This window comes from Balaenoptera ricei, chromosome 18, assembly GCF_028023285.1.
Source record: "Balaenoptera ricei isolate mBalRic1 chromosome 18, mBalRic1.hap2, whole genome shotgun sequence".
In the NCBI taxonomy this organism is placed as follows: Eukaryota; Metazoa; Chordata; class Mammalia; order Artiodactyla; family Balaenopteridae; genus Balaenoptera; species Balaenoptera ricei.
In genome coordinates, this window is record NC_082656.1 from 48,249,628 (window position 1) to 48,272,406 (window position 22,779).

Consider the following 22,779-nt stretch of genomic DNA (forward strand, 5'->3'; position numbering starts at 1 on the left):
TCACAGTTGATTTTTAATATATGTTTTGTTTTGGTTGCTGACAGTATAACATGTGATAAGGTGCTGGAATTTTTTAAAAAGTGAAAGGCACATGAAAAAGAGTGTGACGTAATCTACTCTACAGACCCAAGGGTGATAAAATCAGAAAGAAATAGGAACACTTTCATTTACTTTAGAAGAATAAAATTTCAACCATACTTCCCTATCATTCCTATATCCCCTTATATAAAAAAAAGGTATATTATCCTCATTTTATATATGATGCCCTTCAGGGTTAGGCACTTCCAATATTGCACTTTGATTTTATAGAGCAAATTATGCTTATTTTTAAAAGAACATCTTACAGCATCTAGATAATAAAATTTGCTTAATATATTTAATGTATTAACAATAATGTCTCTTAAAATATGGTAAATTATTTTAAATAAAAATTCCTTGGGTATTCTACCTATTGTATGGTAAATAAAGTCCAACTGGAATCAAATATATCTGCAAGTGAGATGTTACTTATTGCACTTTCCTTTCTTATCCTTTTTGATTGTTTTCTGTAGAACGGACTAACATATGCTCTCATGAGACTATTAAATATACAAAGATTCCACAGCAATTTTATTTCTATTTCTTTAACTTTAATGGTGATCTATTGAATCTGTACAAAAGGCGAGGGTTTAGTTAAAATACTGCCTAGACTTTTCCCCTCTCTTACCTTCAAACATTTAATACTATTATTAAATCTTCTACTGTTTACCTTTGAATAATGTGTGTAAGGCTTAGCTTTCTCCTTTCTACAATTTCCTCCATTCAATAGCAATAAATTAGTTAGTCCTCTTAATGCAAATTTTTGGAGTTCTTTTCTGTATATGCTTTTGTCATATTAAAAACTCTTCCAGGGAAATTCCAACCACCTAGATGTTTGAATGCTAATCTCTGTGACCTCAACTCTGCAAATCACTCTATGATCTCTTGGGATCCGAATGTGCTCCCTGGCAGAAGTTAGAGCATTTATAGGGCTCTTTTCATTTGTTTTCCTTTCCTCGGGGGTCATGCTACTGTGCTTCTATTGTGCAATGACTGAAAACTATTGCTTCATATTTTATCCAAATTCTATTTTCTTAGAATGAAAATTACACCTAATAACATGGTTTACTTCATCACCGCTAAAACAGAAATCAACATTGTTTTCTCAGAGTTCACCACATAATTATAATATATAGCCAGGGTTAAAAATCACTCTATAAAGTAGAATGTATTTTCTTTCAAAGTAGAGAAACCTTAAATTATCCTAAAATATGATACACAATAATTTTCTGTCTATCCCTTCAACTTCTATCCAGTTTCATCTTACCTCAAAAGATAGATTTATGGTATTTTTAAATTTTCTTAAGCTAACCTTTTATTTCTTTTATCTATTTAGTTTCTGGCTTCTTGAAGGTTCAGTCCTCACATCAGCAGTATTGACATTAACTGAGAGCACATTAAAAATCTAGAAGTTCATCCTCTTTCCCAGATCTGCTGAGTTGAAGTCTGAAGATTTGCAAGATCCTCAGGAGATACCTGAGTACCCTATGTTCTGAGAAATCCTAAATAATATACATGCTACAAAACTAATGAAAACCAAATAAAGCTGATAGGAGGAATCAAGAAAACTAATAAGACTCTTAAAAGACCATCTAACGGGTGAGTTATTTTGTTTTTAGTTGTGCTGATCATGTATATGCAACTGCTCTTATATTATATATTTTTATATTATCTTATAGAAAATTTCCCCCTCAACTGGTGAAGTGATACTCAAAGTAAATATCACATTGTGGAAAGTGAATTGCAGCTCTTGCATTTGTGTGTGTGTGTGTGTGTGTGTGTGTGTGAGCCAGTTCCAGTGTACAGGTCAACAGCAACATGCAGTCTTTTTCTAACATTAGTTTATTCTGTCATTTAGTTCCATTTAGTGTCATGTTGTATTAGAATTGTTAGAGTACACATACACCAGTTCAAGGAAAGAATGGTCATTCTTTGGAAATAATTGACAGAATAATAAAACTTTCATTATTTTGCAAGAAAGCCAAGACATCAATAGTTATGTCACTTCTCCTTCAGTCCTTCTGAAATCTGTATGGAATGCTATAAATGAATAGGTGGATTATCATGTTTATTTAGAGAAAGGTAAAATGCTTTTGCAAGATGAATGTAAATATATTATTTATTGTTAAGGTAAATTTAGCAGTATTTTTTTTCTGCTTAATACTTCCTTCAACTCAACAAACTAATTAAGTAAACTTGTTATAAATATCATCTGAGAGAAAGGTAATGTGCTGGGGGCTGCATAGAAAGATAGATAAGATGTCTTTATCAAAGAGCTAACAACATGGTAGGGGCACATGAGGTATAAACAGCAGAAAAATCAATGGAAATAATGTGTCATTAAAGAATACCGGTGGATATAAAAAGGAGAGAGAGAGGGACAGAGAGAGGGAGATAACATTATTTAGCTTTGAAATCAAAAGGAAATTCATGGAGAAAAGATAAAATGTAGTCAGTTGTTAATGATACCAGGTTGGAATTCCTGGTGCATAGTATCACATTGGGAAAAGTCTGATGGCAGGAAACAACAGAAGTGGTTTACCTGGCTGATTATATAGGAAACTTGAGGGAAAAAATGTTTAAAATGATATCCTGAGTGGGACCAAATAGGGAAAGGGAGAACTTATATGCAATGCAGCTAGAAATTTTTTGACTAAGTGAGTGACAAAAGCAGTGATCTGTTTAATAAGCTACAGCATTACACAGATGAGTTGGAGAAATGTGGAGTTATTTACAAGGTCTGCAATAATCTTGATCAGAAAGGAAAGGAGGCATTATACATAGATGATGTAGTGGAGGTAGATGCTACACCAATTTGACAATAATTGGATAGAGAGAAATTCCTGAAGAATCAAAGATCACCCAAAGGAATCTAGCCAATTTATTAAGAGATAGTCCCATTTGCAGATATTGTAAAGTAAAGAGAAAGAACCGATTGTATTAAGAAAGGTGTTTGGGCCAAGCTAAATTTATGATATTAGTGAAAAATATAGGGAGAAATGTACACCAAGCAGATAAAATGCATGTCTAGAGTTAGCAGTAAAAATAAAGACCTATCGACTCGGGGCAAGATGTCGGAAGAGTAAGACGCGGAGATCACCTTCCTTCCCACAGATACATTAGAAATACATCTACACGTGGAACTGCTCCTACAGAACACCCACTGAATGCTGGCAGAAGACGTCAGACCTCCCAAAAGGCAAGAAACTCCCCACGTACGTGGGCAGGGAAAAAGAAAAAAGAAATAACAGAGACAAAAGAATAGGGGTGGGACCTGCACCAGTGGGAGGGAGCCGTGAAGGAGGAAAGGTTTCCACACACTAGGAAGCCCCTTCGTGGGCGAAGACTGCTTGTGGCAGAGGGGGGAAGTTTCGGAGCCACGGAGGAGAGTGCAGCAGCAGGGGTGCGGAAGGCAAAGCTGAGAGACTCCCACACAGAGGATTGGAGCCGAGCAGCACTCACCAGCCCGAGAGGCGTGTCTGCTCACCCGCCGGGGTGGGCGGGGGCTGGGAGCTGAGGCTCGGGCTTTGGTCGGATCGCAGGGAGAGGACTGGGGTTGGCGGCATGAACACAGCCTGAAGGGGTTAGCGCACCACAGCTAGCCGGGAGGGAGTCCGGGAAAAAGTCTGCAGCTGCCGAAGAGGCAAGAGACTTTTTCTTGCCTCTTTGTTTCGCAGTGCAGAAGGAGAGGGGATTCAGAGCGCCGCCTAAACGAGCTCCAGAGATGGGTGCAAGCCTCGGCTATCAGCGCGGACCCCAGAGACGGGCATGAGATGCTAAGGCTGCTGCTGCCGCCACCAAGAAGCCTGTGTGCGAGCACAAGTCACTCTCCACACCACCCCTCCCGGGAGCCTGTGCAGCCCGCCACGGCCAGGCTCCCATGATATAGGGACAACTTTCCCAGGAGAACGCGTGGCGCACCTCGGGCTGGTGCAACGTCACGCCGGCCTCTGCCACCGCAGGCTTGCCCCGCATCCGTATCCTTCCCTCCCTCCCACCTGAGTGAGCCAGAGTCCCCGAAGCAGCTGCTCCTTTAACCCCGTCATGTGTGAGCAAAGAACAGACACCCTCAGGCAACCTACACGCAGAGGTGGGTCCAAATCCAAAGCTGAACTCTGGGAGCTGTGTGAACAAAGAAGAGAAAGGGAAATCTCTCCCAGCAGCCTCAGAAGCAGTGGATTAAAGCTCCACAAACAACTTGATGTGCCTGCATCTGTTGAATATCTGAATAGACAACGAATCATCCCAAATTGAGGAGGTGGACTTTGGGAGCAGGATATATTAATTTTTCCCCTTTTCCTTTTTTTGTGAGTGTATATGTGTATGCTTCTGGGTGAGATTTTCTCTGTATAGCTTTGCTTTATAATAGTTTTATTTTATTTTATTTTATTTTATTTTATTTTATCCTCTTTCTTTCTTTCTTTCTTTCTATTTTTTCCCCCTTTTACTATGAGCCGTGTGGATGAAAGGCTCTTGGTGCTCCAGCCAGGCATCAGGGCTGTGCCTCTGAGGTGGGAGAATCAACTTCAGGACACTGGTCCACAAGAGACCTCTCAGCTCCACGTAACACCAAACGGTGAAAATCTCTCAGAGATCTCCATCTCAACATCAAGCCCCAGCTTCACTCAACGACCAGCAAGCTACAGTGCTGGACACCCTATGCCAAACAACTAGCAAGACAGGAACACAGCCCCATCCACTAGCAGAGAGGCTGCCTAAAATCATAATAAGGCCAAAGACACCCCAAAACACACCACCAGGCGTGGATGTGCCCACCAGAAAGACAAGATCCAGCCTCATCCACCAGAACACAGGCACTAGTCCCCTCCACCAGGAAGCTTACACAACCCACTGAAACAACTTTGGCCACTGAGGACAGATACCAAAAACAATGGGAACTACGAACGTGCAGCCTGTGAAAAGGAGACCCCAAACACAGTAAGATAAGCAAAATGAGAAGACAGAAAAACACACAGCAGATGAAAGAGCAGGGTCAAAACACTCCAGACCTAACAAATGAGAGGAAATAGGTAGTCTACCTGAAAAAGAATTCAGAATAATGAGAGTAAGGATGATCCAAAATCTTGGAAATAGAATAGACAAAATGCAAGAAACATTTAACAAGGATGTAGAAGAACTAAAGAGGAACCAAGCAATGATGAAAAACACAAAAAATGAAATTAAAAATACTCTACACGGGATCAATAGCAGAATAACTGAGGCAGAAGAACGGATAAGTGACCTGGAAGATAAAATAGTGGAAATAACTACTGCAGAACAGAATAAAGAAAACAGAATGAAAAGAACCGAGGACAGTCTCAGAGACCTCTGGGACAACATTAAACGCACCAACATTCGAATTATAGGGGTCCCAGAAGAAGAAGAGAAAAAGAAAGTGTCTGAGAAAATATTTGAAGAGATTATAGTTGAAAACTTCCCTAATATGGGAAAGGAAATAGTTAATCAAGTCCAGGAAGCACAGAGAGTCCCATACAGGATAAATCCAAGGAGAAACACGCCAAGACACATATTAATCAAGCTATCAAAAATTAAATATAAAGAAAACATATTAAAAGCGACAACAGAAAAACAAAAAAAAAAACACACAAGGGAATCCCCATAAGGTTAACAGCTGATCTTTCAGCAGAAACTCTGCAAGCCAGAAGGGAGTGGCAGGATATACTTAAAGTGATGAAGGAGAAAAATCTACAACCAAGATTACTCTACTCAGCAAGGATCTCATTCAGATTTGATGGAGAAATTAAAACCTTTACAGACAAGCAAAAGCTGAGAGAGTTCAGCACCACCAAACCAGCTTTACAACAAATGCTAAAGGAACTTCTCTAAGCAAGAAACACAAGAGAAGGAAAACACCTACAATAACAAACCCAAAACATTTAAGAAAATGGGAATAGGAACATACATATCGATAATTACCTTAAATGTAAATGGATTAAATGCTCCAACCAAAAGATACAGACTGGCTGAATGGATACAAAAACAAGACCCATATATATGCTGTCTACAAGAGAGCCACTTCAGACCTAGGGACACATACAGACTGAAAGTGAGGGGATGGAAAAAGATATTCCATGCAAATGGAAATCAAAAGAAAGCTGGAGTAGCAATTCTCATATCAGACAAAATAGACTTTAAAATAAAGACTATTACAAGAGACAAAGAAGGACACTATATAATGATCAAGGGATCGATCCAAGAAGAAGGTATAACAATTGTAAATATTTATGCACCCAACATAGGAGCACCTCAATACATAAGGGAAATAGTAACAGCCATAAAAGGGGATATCAACAGCAACACAATCATAGTAGGGGACTTTAACACCCCACTTTCACCAATGGACAGATCATCCAAAATGAAAATAAATAAGGAAACACAAGCTTTAAATGATACATTAAACAAGATGGACCTAATTGATATTTATAGGACATTCCACCCAAAAACAACAGAATACACATTTTTCTCAAGTGCTCATGGAACATTCTCCAGAATAGATCATATCTTGGGTCACAAATCAAGCCTTGGTAAATTTAAGAAAATTGAAATCGTATTAGGTATCTTTTCTGACCACAATGCTATGAAACTAGATATCAATTAGAGGAAAAGATCTGAAAAAAATACAAACACATGGAGGCTACAAAATCCACTACATAATAACGAAGTGATCACTGAGAAATCAAAGGGGAAATTAAAAATACCTAGAAACAAATGGCAATGGAGACACGATGACTCAAAACCTATGGGATGCAGCAAAACCAGTGTTCAGAGGGAAGTTTATAGCAACACAAGCCTACCTCAAGAAACAGGAAACATCTCAAATAAACAACCTAACCTTGCACCTAAAGCAATTAGAGAAAGAAAAACAAAATAACCTCAAAGCTAGCAGAAGGAAAGAATCATAAAGATCAGAATCAGAAATAAATGAAAAAGAAATGAAGGAGACAATAGCAAAGATGAATAAAACTAAAAGCTGGTTCTTTGAGAAGATAAACAATATTGATAACCATTAGTGAGACTCATCAAGAGAAAAAGGGAGAAGACTCAAATCAATAGAATTAGAAATGAAAAAGGAGAAGTAACCACTGACACTGCAGAAATACAAATGATCATGACAGATTACTACAAGCAACTCTATGCCAATACAATGGACAACCTGGAAGAAATGGACAGGTTCTTAGAAATGCACAACCTGCTGAGACTGAACCAGGAAGAAATAGAAAATATGAACAGACCAATCACAAGCACTGAAATGGAAACTGTGATTAAAAATCTTCCAACAAACAAAAGGCCAGGACCAGATGGCTTCACGGGCGAATTCTATCAAACATTTAGAGAAGAGCTAACACCTATCCTTCTCAAACTCTTCCAAAATATTGCAGAGGGAGGAACACTCCCCAACTCATTCTATGAGGCCACCATCACCCTGATACCAAAACCAGACAAAGGTGTCACACAGAAAGAAAACTACAGGCCAATATCACTGATGAACATAGATGCAAAAATCCTCAACCAAATACTAGCAAACAGAATCCAACAGCACATAAAAAGGATCATACACCATGATCAAGTGGGGTTTATTCCAGGAATGCAAGGATTCTTCAATATACGCAAATTAATCAACGTGATACATCATATTAACAAACTGAAGGAGAAAAACCATATGATCATCTCAATAGATGCAGAGAAGGCTTTGGACAAAATTCAACACCCATTTATGATAAAAGCCCTGCAGAAAGTAGGCATAGAGGGAACTTTCCTCAACATAATAAAGGCCATATGTGACAAACCCACAGCCAACATTGTCCTCAATGGTGAAAAACTGAAACCATTTCCACTAAAATCAGGAACAAGACAAGGTTGCCCACTCTCACCACTATTATTCAACATAGTTTTGGAATTGTTAGCCACAGCAATCAGAGAAGAAAAAGAAATAAAAGGAATCCAAATTGGAAAAGAAGAAGTAAAGCTGTCACTGTTTGCAGATGACATGATAGTATACATAGAGAATCCTAAATATGCTACCAGAAAACTACTAGAGCTAATTAATGAATTTGGTAAAGTAGCAGGATACAAAATTAACGCACAGAAATCTCTTGCATTTCTATACACTAATGATGAAAAATCTGAAAGTGAAATTAAGAAAACACTCCCGTTTACCATTGCAACAAAAAGAATAAAATATCTAGTAATAAACCTACCTAAGGAGACAAAAGACCTGTATGCAGAAAATTATAAGACACTGATGAGAGAAATTAAAGATGATACAAATAGATGGAGAGATATACCATGTTCTTGGATTGGAAGAATCAACATTGTGAAAATGACTCTACTACCCAAAGCAATCTACAGATTCAATGCAATCCCTATCAAATTACCACTGGCATTTTTCACAGAACTAGAACAAAAAATTTCACAATTTGTATGGAAACAAAAAAGACCCCGAATAGCCAAAGCAATCTTGAGAATGAAAAATGGAGCTGGGGGAATCAGGCTCCCTGACTTCAGACTATATTACAAAGCTACAGTAATCAAGACAGTTTGGTACTGGCACAAAAACAGAAATATAGATCAATGGAACAGGATAGAAAGCCCAGAGATAAACCCATGCACATATGGTCACCTTATCTTTGATAAAGGAAGCAAGCATATACAGTGGAGAAAAGACAGCCTCTTCAATAAGTGGTGCTGGGAAAACTGGACAGGTTCATGTGAACGTATGAAATTAGAACACTCCCTAACACCATAAAAAAAAATAAACTCAAAATGGATTAAAGTCCTAAATGTAAGGTCAGACACTATCAAACTCTTAGAGGAAATCATAGGCAGAACACTCTATGACATAAATCACAGCAAGATCCTTTTTGACCCACCTCCTAGAGAAATGGAAATAAAAACACAAATAAACAAATGGGACCTAATGAAACTTAAAAGCTTTTGCACAGCGAAGGAAACCATAATCAAGATGAAAAGAGAACCCTAGGAATGGGAGAAAATATTTGCAAATGAAGCAACTGACAAAGGATTAATCTCCAAGATTTACAAGCAGCTCATGCAGCTCAATAACAAAAAAACAAACAACCCAATCCAAAAATGGGCAGAAGACCTAAATAGACATTTCTCCAAAGAAGATATACAGATTGCCAACAGACACATGAAAGAATGCTCAACATCATTAATCATTAGAGAAATGCAAATCAAAACTACAATGAGACATCATCTCACACCGGTCAGAATGGCCATCATCAAAAAATCTAGAAACAATAAATGCTGGAGAAGGTGTGGAGAAAAGGGAACCGTCTTGCACTGTTGGTAGGAATGTAAATTGATACAGCCACTATGGAGAACAGTATGGAGGTTCCTTAAAAAACTAAAAATAGAACTACCATACGACCCAGCAATCCCACTACTGGGCATATACCCTGAGAAAACCATATTTCCAAAAGAGTCATGTACCAAAATGTTCATTGCAGCTCTATTTACAATAGCCAGGACATGGAAGCAACCTAAGTGTCCACCATCGGATGAATGGATAAAGAAGATGTGGCACATATATACAATGGAATATTACTCAGCCATAAAAAGAAATGAAATGGAGGTATTTGTAGTGAGGTAGATGGAGTTAGAGTCTGTCATACAGAGTGAAGTAAGTCAGAAAGAGATAAACAAATACAGTATGCTAACACATATATATGGAGTCTAAGAAAAAAAAAAAAAAGGTCATGAAGAACCTAGTGGCAAGAAGGGAATAAAGACACAGACCTACTAGAGAATGGACTTCAGGATAAGGAGAGGGGGAGGGGTAAGATATGACAGGGTGAGAGAGTGTCATGGACATATATACACTACCAAATGTAAAATAGATAGCTATTGGGAAGCAGCCGCATAGCAGAGGGAGATCAGCTCGGTGCTTTGTGACCACCTAGAGGGGTGGGGTAGGGATGGTGGGAGGGAGGGAGATGCAAGAGGGAAGAGATATTGGAACATATATATATGTATAAGTGATTCACTTTGTTATAAAGCAGAAACTAACACACCATTGTAAAGCAATTATATTCCAATAAAGATGTTTAAAAATATATATAAATAAATAAATTAATTAATTAAAAAAAAGATCTATGAATTTAATTTAGTTTCCATTAATTTCTAGTATGGATAGTATGTACATAGCTAGAAGATAATAGGTAAAGATGTAGAATTGCATGAGGACCTCGAAACATATTTGAAAAAGATATGAAAAGACCAAGGAGTAAATTAGAGAGCATAGTTTTAAGGAGAGAGAGGTGTAAAGAATAGAATATAGTGAAGGAAATAGAAAAAAAAAAGTGTTCCAGAATAAGAGGACAAATGCAATGAAACAAAGGAAGAGGAGAAATGCAGTATTAATCAACTGTTTCAAGAATTTCAAAGAGATCAAGAGGAACTAAATAAAAGAGATTATTATTGAATATAAACTTAAGCATCAGGCGTGTTTGGACTTTCCAGATAGTATGTCTGGGATAAATTTCCTAAAACTTGGGATAATCTCTCCATTTTAAGGTCGGTTGATCTAATTAGCAACTTATTTCCATGAGCAAAGTCTGTTCTCAGCAGTACCTAGATTTATGTTTCATTGAATAACCAGGGAATCTTAGGGAAGTCATCCTTAGAATTCTACCTATCACAACTGGAATTTTCTTCTTTAAGGTCTATATAACTTTTGCTGTACATCTTATATTCCATATTCCATGTCTAGTGCTAGGCAGTCAATTTCATGTTTCAGGTACCTCACTCTCAGTATCTAAGTGAACATTTATTCATAAGGTCTCTCTAAGTAATACTTAGCACTGAAATGCTAAGGAGGGTGGCTTCTTCCAATAAGAAGAAATGCTTTCTGTGTCCAGTGTGAACCTAGGATTCACTCTCTCAGGATAGGGTATTCAAAGACAGAGCTTTGGTTTCCTCTCCAATACAGTGCATGGTGAGGTAGTGTACCCTTTCTCAATGAGTTGTGCACTATTCCTCATTAGGCAAAGAGAGTTGCTGTAAACATATCTCCATGATTGAAGTCTGGCAAAAAAAACATAAAAAATTATTTTCAATAAAAACACTGTTTTTCTCACATCGGACCACCTTGAATACCATAAAGCTACATATGTTATGCTTTATATTCCCAAATCCTTCCCTAAGTCTCACTGCAGAAGGGCAGTAAGTGTTCCTGTTTAATCAGGTAGATTGTATATGGAAGGGAATATAATTTAAATTATAGTGCTACGATGGCACTGGGGATACAAATTAGGTCTTAGAGATATAAAAATATCCATATTCTCAGAAAGTTCAACATAGAGGAAATATCATTTTCTCACTAGAAGAGAGTAGCCAGGGTACTCTGTCCACAGCAATGATAGCCTCGCCATTGTTGGTGGCTCCTGCCTTGTTTCTAACCAACAGATTGTCCTGCAGTGCATTCCTCTCATCCAAATTTGCTGTTTTGCATTTTAATTTTGCTAAAATGTAATTCCAAACAAATAACAAAACAAATAATATACCCCAAATTTGCCACAACAAACTCTTCTTAAGAAACAGTAAGGTTTTCATTTAATCCTCTATTGTGCGCCTGGTTTCACTTATTGCTTTGTCCCAAAATTCAACTTTATCTTGATATTCACTGTATGACTATTCCCTCTACCTATCCAAATAATCATTGCTGTTTAGACACAGACAACCTCATATCCTGATGTTATAAGCAGCAGTAGCAATTCTACTCTACTTCATTTCACAGTGAGGCTAGAAAAGCTAGAGTTATAGAGCATTCTTTGGGTTTTTTTCCAAATAATTCTTTTATTCTTTAAATTTTTATTTTATTTTATTTATTTACTTTTGGCTGCATTGGGTCTTCGCTGCTGCGCACGGCCTTCTCTAGTTGCGGAGAGCAGGGGCTACTCTTTGTTGAGGTGCTCCTCATTGTGGTGGCCTCATTGCAGTGGCCTCTCTTGTTGCAGAGCATGGGCTCTAGGTGGGTGGGCTTCAGTAGTTGTGGCACATGGGCTCAGTAGTTGTGGCACATGGGCTTAGTTGCTCCACGGCATGTGGGATCTTCCTGGACCAGAGATCGAACCCGCGTCCCCTGCATTGGCAGGTGGATTCTTAACTGCTGCACCACCAGGGAAGTCCCTGGGGTTATAGAACATTCTTAATCTACAGAATATCCTTATAATGAAGTTGAGGCCATAGATGACTGAAAAAAAGTTGGGATAATATTGGTTAAAAATTCAGATATTTTATCTGGCATCCATAGCCTAGAATTGAAAGAAAACAATGAATGAAAATATGTATGTAAGGGAAGTATTTTCTTTAATGCAGCAGGTATGTTTTGATTACTTATTATCTAACCCTAACCCTGACTGTCAGGCACACTTAGATATAAAAAGTTACCCTTGCCATCAAGCAGCTCAGGATCTAGCTACTGAGAAATGAAAAGGATATAATTCATGAATAATTAATGAGGGGCCAAATCAGGAAAGGAGAAAGATATAAAATAATAGTAAAATTTGATGGGAATCACAAGGAGGAAAGAAGGTTCTGGTAAAATGTAGATTGATTCTTCCATAAGTGTGCCTATGAGGGCCTCTGCTAAGTTGTCAGTATCCTCTCCAGCAGCCCTGCTTCTACATGTCCTCTTGCAACAATGAAAATTAGACAAGTGTAGTTCTGATTATGATAAAAAGGAAAACTACATACATCCGTGCAGGAAGAACATTCAAGAGAAGTAGAGAGTTTTCAAATGGAGACTGAAAAAGGCATTTAAAACTTTCAAGGACCATTGTTATTTCTTCTAATATAGTGCACGGTGCAAAGTGATGTCCAGATACTACTATTAAAGTCATTCCTCTTTGTTGATGAACCTATAAAACCTTTAAAATAAATTTAAATTAGCAACCTTAAAATAAATTATTAATTACATATTAAGTAAAATAGCTATGATGTAATTCTGGCATACCAGTTCATGAAATTGTGTCTCTTCGTAATATGATTGTGATAATTTTGTTCTCTATATATTTATGATTTATAGAAAGCTGACTTTAAAAATTATGAGATGCATATGACTGATGTAATTAGACCATGAAAATGAATGAAATCTTCTGACATATTAGGCAGTAACTCATTTAAATGAGATGCCTAATTTGTTAGCTTCCAGAGTCAGATCAATTTTAGATAAGTAATTTATACTACTGAATTATATTCCAATTTATGCAGACAAAAATATTAAGCACTGTACAGTCTGTTGAGGGACTGCTTAAAAATCATGGATTTTAGTGCTAAGAAGGTTAAGTGTATAAATGTTTAATGACTTAAACCAACAAGCAAAGATTTTTAAATGAAATAAAAATAAATGATAGAGTTCAAAAAAAAATGATAGAGTTCAAGTGGTGACAATTGCTAATTTATAAACTATTAAACTTTACCAGCTGGGCTAGGTACTGCCAGGTATAGTCTTCTAATGAAGGAAGTCTTTTGCAAGCCAATAATATCATTGTAATTTACTTCTAATAATGTATTCTAATAGAATTTGCACCAAGAATTTGAAATACCTTTTTCATTGGTAATGAATGGAGTGTTGGTTTATAACTGAACTACAGGGATCTATTTATAACCACTTAAACACTCACTGAGGCTTGAGGATGTGTATGGATGCTATTTACACAAAATAAAGATATTCCAAGTGAGAATGATTTGTCACTTAGTTAAGACTGTCTCAAGGTGCACACAGGGCAGAGCATATTTCTCTCATTGTTCATCAAGACAGAAGCTAGAATCTAATTTGGTATGCAGTACGTTTCTCAGATGGAATAAAGGTATTTTGCAGCCTATGAAACAAAGTAACAATTGCAAATAGCTGCAAATTAGACCATCAGGAAGTCTAACAGCAAGACAAATAATAGTCTGAGTCTATGATAAGAACTGCTGATCATACAATTTATCTCTCAGTCCCACATAGATGAGGGTGAAGAGCCCATTGCCATCCTTTGGTTGGAACAATAAACATTTACAAATGTGTAAATGTGCTGCCCTTTGAGACATCTAAACTTCACATTTTTAGTGTAAAAATATGTCTTACCATGTTAACAGAGTGTACATCTCTTTGGGGAGGAATATATGAATTAAGCATTCCCTGGGTCTTTTAAACCACCTTAATATGTATAAGGGTCCATAACCATGTGTATTAGTTTCTCATATTATCTGGAACCAGTTCAACTGAACTTTTGGTTCATATCCTTACTCTCTCTTTCTCTTTCTTTGGGACAGACTTTTTAATCTATTTTAATATGCACTGTTTTTTTCTAAATGTCAAACCCTTCCATACATAGGCAGGAGTTTACAAACAACAGGCCACCCAAGGGCAGAATGCTACTGAATCACCCAGGCCCAAGTCCAGAATACTTGCTTCCTAAGAAAGCTGTACTTAGGGGCATTTCATTTCTGTATCTTTTAACTAAAGTGAGATACTTGAGATTTCAAGGAACCACAGTAATCCAGAGAAAATGTTATGGGGTTGGTGTATGAGAATGTTGAACTCTTTTTAAAAGAAAGGTTTTTTTGTTTTGTTTTGTTTCTTCTTTCACTTTAGATTTGGGAAAGTAGGATGGTCAGAAGAGTGAGGTTAAAGTTTTAAAAAACCAAAAATCAACAGTTGCTGTACATTTTTAACAGGTACCATGAAAAGTATGTTTTAGTTGTCAGACATATGGCAATATTGACACCAATAAGCGCCAAGGTGGTTTCTGACTCTGAGGTTGGTCTTTAGAGATATTTTGGTTTCTCTTTGTTTTATGTTTTTATAGAGTCTCACAGACAGACTCCACAAAACAGGGACATATCCATACAAAAAATGTACCAAGGATTTTTGAAAGAAATAAATTGCAGAATGATATTGGATATTAGTTTTACAATAGAAATTATTAGTTTCTACCCATGTCAAACTGAGTTTTAATGTCCTATGATTTAAATTCCTTTATGTGTAATCATCTTTTAACTAGTTGTAAAAGCATCAAATAGGAGTAGGAGATCAAATACCTACTACTTTATTTATTTCAAATATTGTTCTAAGTTTTTGAAATACTCTGGCTTATAACTACTAAATTTGACCTTTCCAATTTCAGAAGTTACTGTTTCACAGTAAATTCCAAAAAGGAAATAAATGCCTGAAGAGTACTCATTGTCTATAGGAAATATCAGCTCTAATAGCAGGATTATATTGAAAACAAATTTAATTTTACACAGTAACAGGCCAATAAATAAAAAGCTGCAAAATGTGTATTTATGGGGATTGTGATCTGTCAACCACTGCAAATGATCTTGAAAACCCTAAACATAATCAAACAATGCAAGCACTGTTGGATTTCTCTCAAGAGCATAAACTACTTAAAGAAAAATAATAGAGGATCATGGGAAGTTGCAGAGTAGTATGTAAGAACATTTGGCAGATCTTAGATTAACAACATTAAAGTTCTATCTGTACAAGCATAAACTAGTCAACACTATCTATAGCAAATATCATAGTCATTTTCCAGGACATCTAAATAAGAATAAGCAACAAGGACACATTTTCCCTTAGGAAAGTTATAAGTAGAAGTAAATATTTCAAGGCAAAGAATAAAGACTGCTTAGTCTGCCAAATGCATTTTTGTTCCTGTATTTCATTTTTTATTATGCTACCTAATAATTAAGTTGTGGGTTATCTAAAAAAGGCTTTCCTGAGACAACTCTGACTAATAACTTTTTAGATGTATTTAGCGTCTTCAAAAGAACACCATTCCTTTTTACAATGATAAAGAATAGGCTTCATTTTTTTAATTTGCTGCTTAACTTATGACACAAAAAATTTAATGCTAAATTTTGTAGTATTGATATAAATATTTATAACCTGTATGCAAAAAAAGAGATTAATAAATGGTGTTTATTTGATCAGGGAGGGGCATTGTTTATGGATGAGTGTGAATGTACATATATTTGTTCAGAGTGTGAATGAGAAATATAAGAGAGAAATCAAGAATCTGATTAGGCAAAAGAGACTGAAGGACTTTTTGATGTGAATTGTCATTTTCCAAAAATTTCTAATAAAATTTACTATGGACAGCAGCCCCATATGAGTATATTTGGTGGGAAGAGGGGTGAGGGAATCAAGAAGTAAAGATATCTTGGGGGGGTCTGGGCAAGATGACGGAAGAGTAAGATGCGGAGATCACCTTCCTCCCCACAGATACATCAGAAATACATCTACACGTGGAACTGCTCCTATAGAACACCTACTGAACGCTGGCAGAAGACGTCAGACCTCCCAAAAGGCAAGAAACTCCCCACGTACCTGGGTAGGGCAAAAGAAAAAAGAAATAACAGAGACAAAAGAATAGGGACGGCACCTGCACCAGCGGGAGGGAGCTGTGAAGGAGGAAAGGTTTCCACACACTAGGAAGCCCCTTCGAGGGCGGAGACTGCAGGTGGCAGAGGGGGGAAGCTTCGGAGCCACGGAGGAGAGTGCAGCCACAGGGGTGTGGAGGGCAAGGCGGAGAGATTCCCGCACAGAGGATCAGAGCCGAGCAGCACTCACCAGCCCGGGAGGCTTGTCTGCTCACCCACCAGGGCGGGCGGGGGCTGGGAGCTGAGGCTTGGGCTTCAGTCGGATCCCAGGGAGAGGACTGGGGTTGGTGGCGTGAACACAGCCTGAAGGGGTTAGCGCACCACAGCTAGCTGGGAGGGAGTCCGGGAAGAGGTCCGGAGCTGCCAAACAGGGAAGAGACATTTTCTTGCCTCTTTGTTTCCTGGTGCGCGAGGAGAGGGGATTCAGAGTGCCGCCTAAACGAACTCCAGAGATGGGCACGAGCCGCAGCTATCAGCGCGGACCCCAGAGATGGGCATGAGACACTAAGGCTGCTGCTGCCACCACCAAGAAGCGTGTGTGCGAGCACAGGTCACTATACACACCGCCCTTCCCGGGAGCCTGTGCAGCCCGCCATGGCCAGGGTCCCGTGATCCAGGGACAACTTCCCCGGGAGAAAGCACGGCGCGCCTCAGGCTGCTGCAACGTCACGCTGGCCTCTGTCACCGCAGGCTCGTCCAGCATCCGTTCCCCTCCCTCCCCCCGGCCTGAGTGAGCCAGAGCCCCCGAAGCAGCTGCTCCTTTAACCCCGTCCTGTGTGAGCAAAGAACAGACGCCCTCAGGCGACCTACATGCAGAGGTGGGTCCAAATCCAAAGCTGAACCCCGGGAGCTGTGCCAACAAAGAAGAGAAAGGGAAATTTCTCCCAGCAGCCTCAGAAGCAGCGGATTAAAGCTCCACAAACAACTTGATGTGCCTGCATCTGTTGAATATCTGGATAGACAACGAATCATCCCAAATTGAGGAGGTGGACTTTGGGAGCAGGATATGTTATTTTTTCCCCTTTTCCTCTTTTTGTGAGTGTATATGTGTATGCTTCTGTGTGAGATTTTGTCTGTATAGCTTTGCTTTCACCATTTCTCCTAGGTTTCAGTCTGTCCATTTTTTTGTTTTGTTTTTTCTTTCAACTTAAAAATTTTTTTTCTTAATAAATTTTTTTGTAATAATTTTTTTCTTATTTTTTATTTGAAAAAATTTTAAAAAAAGTTTTTCTTAATCAATTTTTTCTTAATAATTTTTCTTATTTTTTATTTTAAAAAATAAAAAAAATTTCTTAGTTTTTTTCTTAATAATTTTTTTCTTATTTTTTATTTTAAAAAATTAAATTTTTTTCTTAATAATTTTTTTCGTAATATTTTTTCTTATTTTTTATTATAATAGCTTTATTTTATTTTATCTTACTTTATTTTATTTTATTTTATCCTCTTTCTTTCTTTCTTTCTATTTTTTCTCCCTTTTATTCTGAGCCGTAAGGATGAAAACCTCTTGGTGCTCCAGCCAGGCATCAGCGCTGTGCCTCTGAGGTGGGAGAGCCAACTTCAGGACACTAGTCCACAAGAGACCTCCCAGCTCCATGTAACACCAAATGGTGAAAATCTCTCAGAGATCTCCATCTCAACACCAAGACCCAGCTTCAATCAACGACCAGCAAGCTACAGTGCTGGACACCCTATGCCAAACAACTAGCAAGACAGGAACACAGCCCCATCCATTAGCAGAGAGGCTGCCTAAAATCATAATAAGGCCACAGACACCCCAAAACACACCACCAGAAGTGGACGTGCCCACTAGAAAGACAAGATCCAGCCTTATCCACCAGAACACAGGAACTAGTACCCTCCACCAGGAAGCCTACACAACCCACTGAACCAACCTTAGCCACTGGGGACAAATACCAAAAACAACGGGAACTACGAACCTGCAGCCTGTGAAAAGGAAACCCCAAACACAGTAAGATAAGCAAAATGAGAAGACAGAAAAACACACAGCAGATGAAGGAGCAAGGTAAAAACACACCGATCTAACAAATGAAGAGGAAATAGGCAGTCTACCTGAAAAAGAATTCAGAATAATGATAGTAAAGATGATCCAAAATCTTGGAAATAGAATAGACAAAATGCAAGACACATTTAACAAGGGCTTAGAAGAACTAAAGAAGAACCAAACAACGATGAAAAACACAATAAATGAAATTAAAAATACTCTAGATGGGGTCAATAGCAGAATAACTGAGGCACAAGGACGGATAAGTGACCTGGAAGATAAAATAGTGGAAATAACTACCACAGAGCAGAATAAAGAAAAAAGAATGAAAAGAACTGAAGACAGTCTCAGAGACCTCTGGGACAACATTAAACACACCAACATTCGAATTATAGGGGCCCCAGAAGAAGAAGAGAAAAAGAAAGGGACTGAGAAAATATTTGAAGAGATTATAGTTGAAAACTTCCCTAATATGGGAAAGGAAATAGTTAATCAAGTCCAGGAAGCACAGAGAATCCCATACAGGATAAATCCAAGGAGAAACACGCCAAGATACATAATAATCAAGCTATCAAAAATTAAATATAAAGAAAACATATTAAAAGCGACAACGGAAAAACAAAAATAACACACAAGGGAATCCCCATAAGGTTAACAGCTGATCTTTCAGCAGAAACTCTGCAAGCCAGAAGGGAGTGGCAGGATATACTTAAAGTGATAAAGGAGAAAACCTACAACCAAGATTACTCTACCCAGCAAGGATCTCATTCAGATTTGATGGAGAAATTAAAACCTTTACAGACAAGCAAAAGCTGAGAGAGTTCAGCACCACCAAACCAGCTTGACAACAAATGCTAAAGGAACTTCTCTAAGCAAGAAACACAAGAGAAGGAAAAGACCTACAATAACCAACCCAAACATTTCAGAAAATGGGAATAGGAACATACATATCGATAATTACCTTAAATGTAAATGGATTAAATGCTCCCACCAAAAGACACAGACTGGCTGAATGGATACAAAAACAAGACCCATATATATGCTGTCTACAAGAGACCCACTTCAGACCTAAGGACACATACATACTGAAAGTGAGGGGATGGAAAAAGATATTCCATGCAAATGGAAATCAAAAGAAAACTGGAGTAGCAATTCTCATATTAGACAAAATAGACTTTAAAATAAAGACTATTACAAGAGACAAAGAAGGATACTATACAATGATCAAGGGATCGATCCAAGAAGAAGGTATAACAATTGTAAATATTTATGCACCCAACATAGGAGCACCTCAATACATAAGGCAAATACTAAAAGCCATAAAAGGGGAAATCGACAGCAACACAATCATAGTAGGAGACGTTAACACCCCACTTTCACCAACGGACAGATCATCCAAAATGAAAATAAATAAGGCAACACAAGGTTTAAATGATACATTAAACAAGATGGACTTAATTGATATTTATAGGACATTCCACCCAAAAACAACAGAATACACAATTTTCTCAAGTGCTCATGGAACATTCTCCAAGATAGATCATATCTTGGGTCACAAATCAAGCCTTGGTAAATTTAAGAAAATTGAAATCGTATCAAGTATCTTTTCCGACCACAACACTATGACACTAGATATCAATTACAGGAAAAGATCTGTAAAAAATACAAACACATGGAGGCTACACAATACACTACTTAATAACGAAGTGATCACGGAAGAAATCAAAGGGGAAATCAAAAAATACCTAGAAACAAATGACAATGGAGACACGACGACCTAAAAGCCATGGGATGCAGCAAAAGCAGTTCTAAGAGGGAAGTTTATAGCAATACAAGCCTACCTCAAGAAACAGGAAACATCTCGAATAAACAACCTAACCTTGCACCTAAGGCAATTAGAGAAAGAAGAACAAAAAACCCCAAAGATAGCAGAAGGAAAGAAATCATAAAGATCAGATCAGAAATAAATGAAAATATATGAAGGAAGGAAACAATAGCAAAGATCAACAAAATTAAAAGCTGGTTCTTTGAGAAGATAAAAAAAAAATTGATAAACCATTAGCCAGACTCACAAGAAAAAAAGGGAGAAGACTCAAATCAATAGAATTAGAAATGAAAAAGGAGAAGTAACCACTGACACTGCAGAAATACAAACGATCGTGAGAGATTACTACAAGCAACTCTATGCTAATAAAATGGACAACCTGGAAGAAATGGACAAATTCTTAGAAATGCACAACCTGCCGAGACTGAACCAGGAAGAAATAGAAAATATGAACAGACCAATCACAAGCACTGAAATTGAAACTGTGATTAAAAATCTTCCAACAAACAAAAGCCCAGGATGAGATGGCTTCACAGTTGAATTCTATCAAACATTTACAGAGGAGGTAACCTTTTTCCTTCTCAAAGTCTTTCAAAATATTGCAGAGGGAGGAACACTTCCCAACTCATTCTACAAGACCACGATCACCCTGATACCAAAACCAGACAAAGATGTCACAAAGAAAGAAAACTACAGGCCAATATCACTGATGAACATAAATGCAAAAATCCTCAACCAAATACTAGCAAACAGAATCCAACAGCACATTAAAAGGATCATACACCATGATCAAGTGGGGTTTATTCCAGGAATGCAAGGATTCTTCAATATATGCAAATCAATCAATGTGATACACCATATTAACAAACTGAAGTTGAAAAACCATAGGATCATCTCAAGAGATGCAGAGAAGGCTTTTGACAAAATTCAACACTCATTTACGATAAAAGCCCTGCAGAAAGTAGGCATAGAGGGAACTTTCCTCAACATAATAAAGGCCATATGTGACAAACCCACAGCCAACATTGTCCTCAATGGTGAAAAACTGAAACCATTTCCAATAAAATTAGGAACAAGACAAGGTTGCCCACTCTCACCACTATTATTCAACATTGTTTGGAAATGTTAGCCACAGCAATCAGAGAAGAAAAAGAAATAAAAGGAATCCAAATCGGAAAAGAAGAAGTAAAGCTGTCACTGTTTGCAGATGACATGATACTATACATAGAGAATCCTAAAGATGCTACCAGAAAACTACTAGAGCTAATCAATGAATTTGGTAAAGTAGCAGGATACAAAATTAATGCACAGAAATCTCTTGCATTTCTATACACTAATGATGAAAAATCTGAAAGTGAAATTATGAAAACACTCCCGTTTACCATTGCAACAAAAAGAATAAAATATCTAGTAATAAACCTACCTAAGGAGACAAAAGACCTGTATGCAGAAAATTATAAGACACTGATGAGAGAAATTAAAGATGATACAAATAGATGGAGAGATATACCATGTTCTCGGATTGGAAGAATCAACATTGTGAAAATGACTGTACTACCCAAAGCAATCTACAGATTCAGTGCAATCCCTATCAAACTGCCAATGGCATTTTTCACAGAACTAGGAAAAAAAAATTCACAATTTGTTTGGAAACACAAAGGACCCCGAATAGCCAAAGCAATCTTGAGAACGAAAAATGGAGCTGAAGGAATCAGGCTCCCTGACTTCAGACTATACTACAAAGCTACAGTAATCAAGACAGTTTGGTACTGGCACAAAAACAGAAACATAGATCAATGGAACAGGATAGAAAGCCCAGAGGTAAGCTCTACCCACCACCAGAGCCTCCTATCAAGCCTCTTAGATAGCCTCAACCACCAGAGGGCAGACAGCAGAAGCAAGAAAAACTACAATCCTGCAGCCTGTGGACCAAAAACCACAGTTACAGAAAGATAGACAAGATGAAAAGGCAGAGGGCTATGTACCAGATGAAGGAACAAGAAAAAACCCCAGAAAAACAACTAAATGAAGTGGAGATAGGCAACCTTCCAGAAAAAGAATTCAGAATAATGATAGTGAAGATGATCCAGGACCTCGAAATAAGAATCGAGGGAAAGATTGAGAAGATGCAAGAAATGATTAACAAAGACCTAGAAGAATTAAAGAACAAACACACAGAGATGTCCAATACAATAACTGAAATGAAAACTACACTAGAAGGAATCAATAGCAGAATAACTGAGGCAGAAGAACGGATAAGTGACCTGGAAGACAGAATGGTGGAATTTACTGCTGCAAAACAGACTAAAGAAAAAAGAATGAAAAGAAATGAAGACAGCCTAAGAGACCTCTGGGACAACATTAAACGCAACAACATTCGCATTATAGGGGTCCCAGAAGGAGAAGAGAGAGAGAAAGGACCAGAGAAAATATTTGAAGAGATTATAGTCGAAAACTT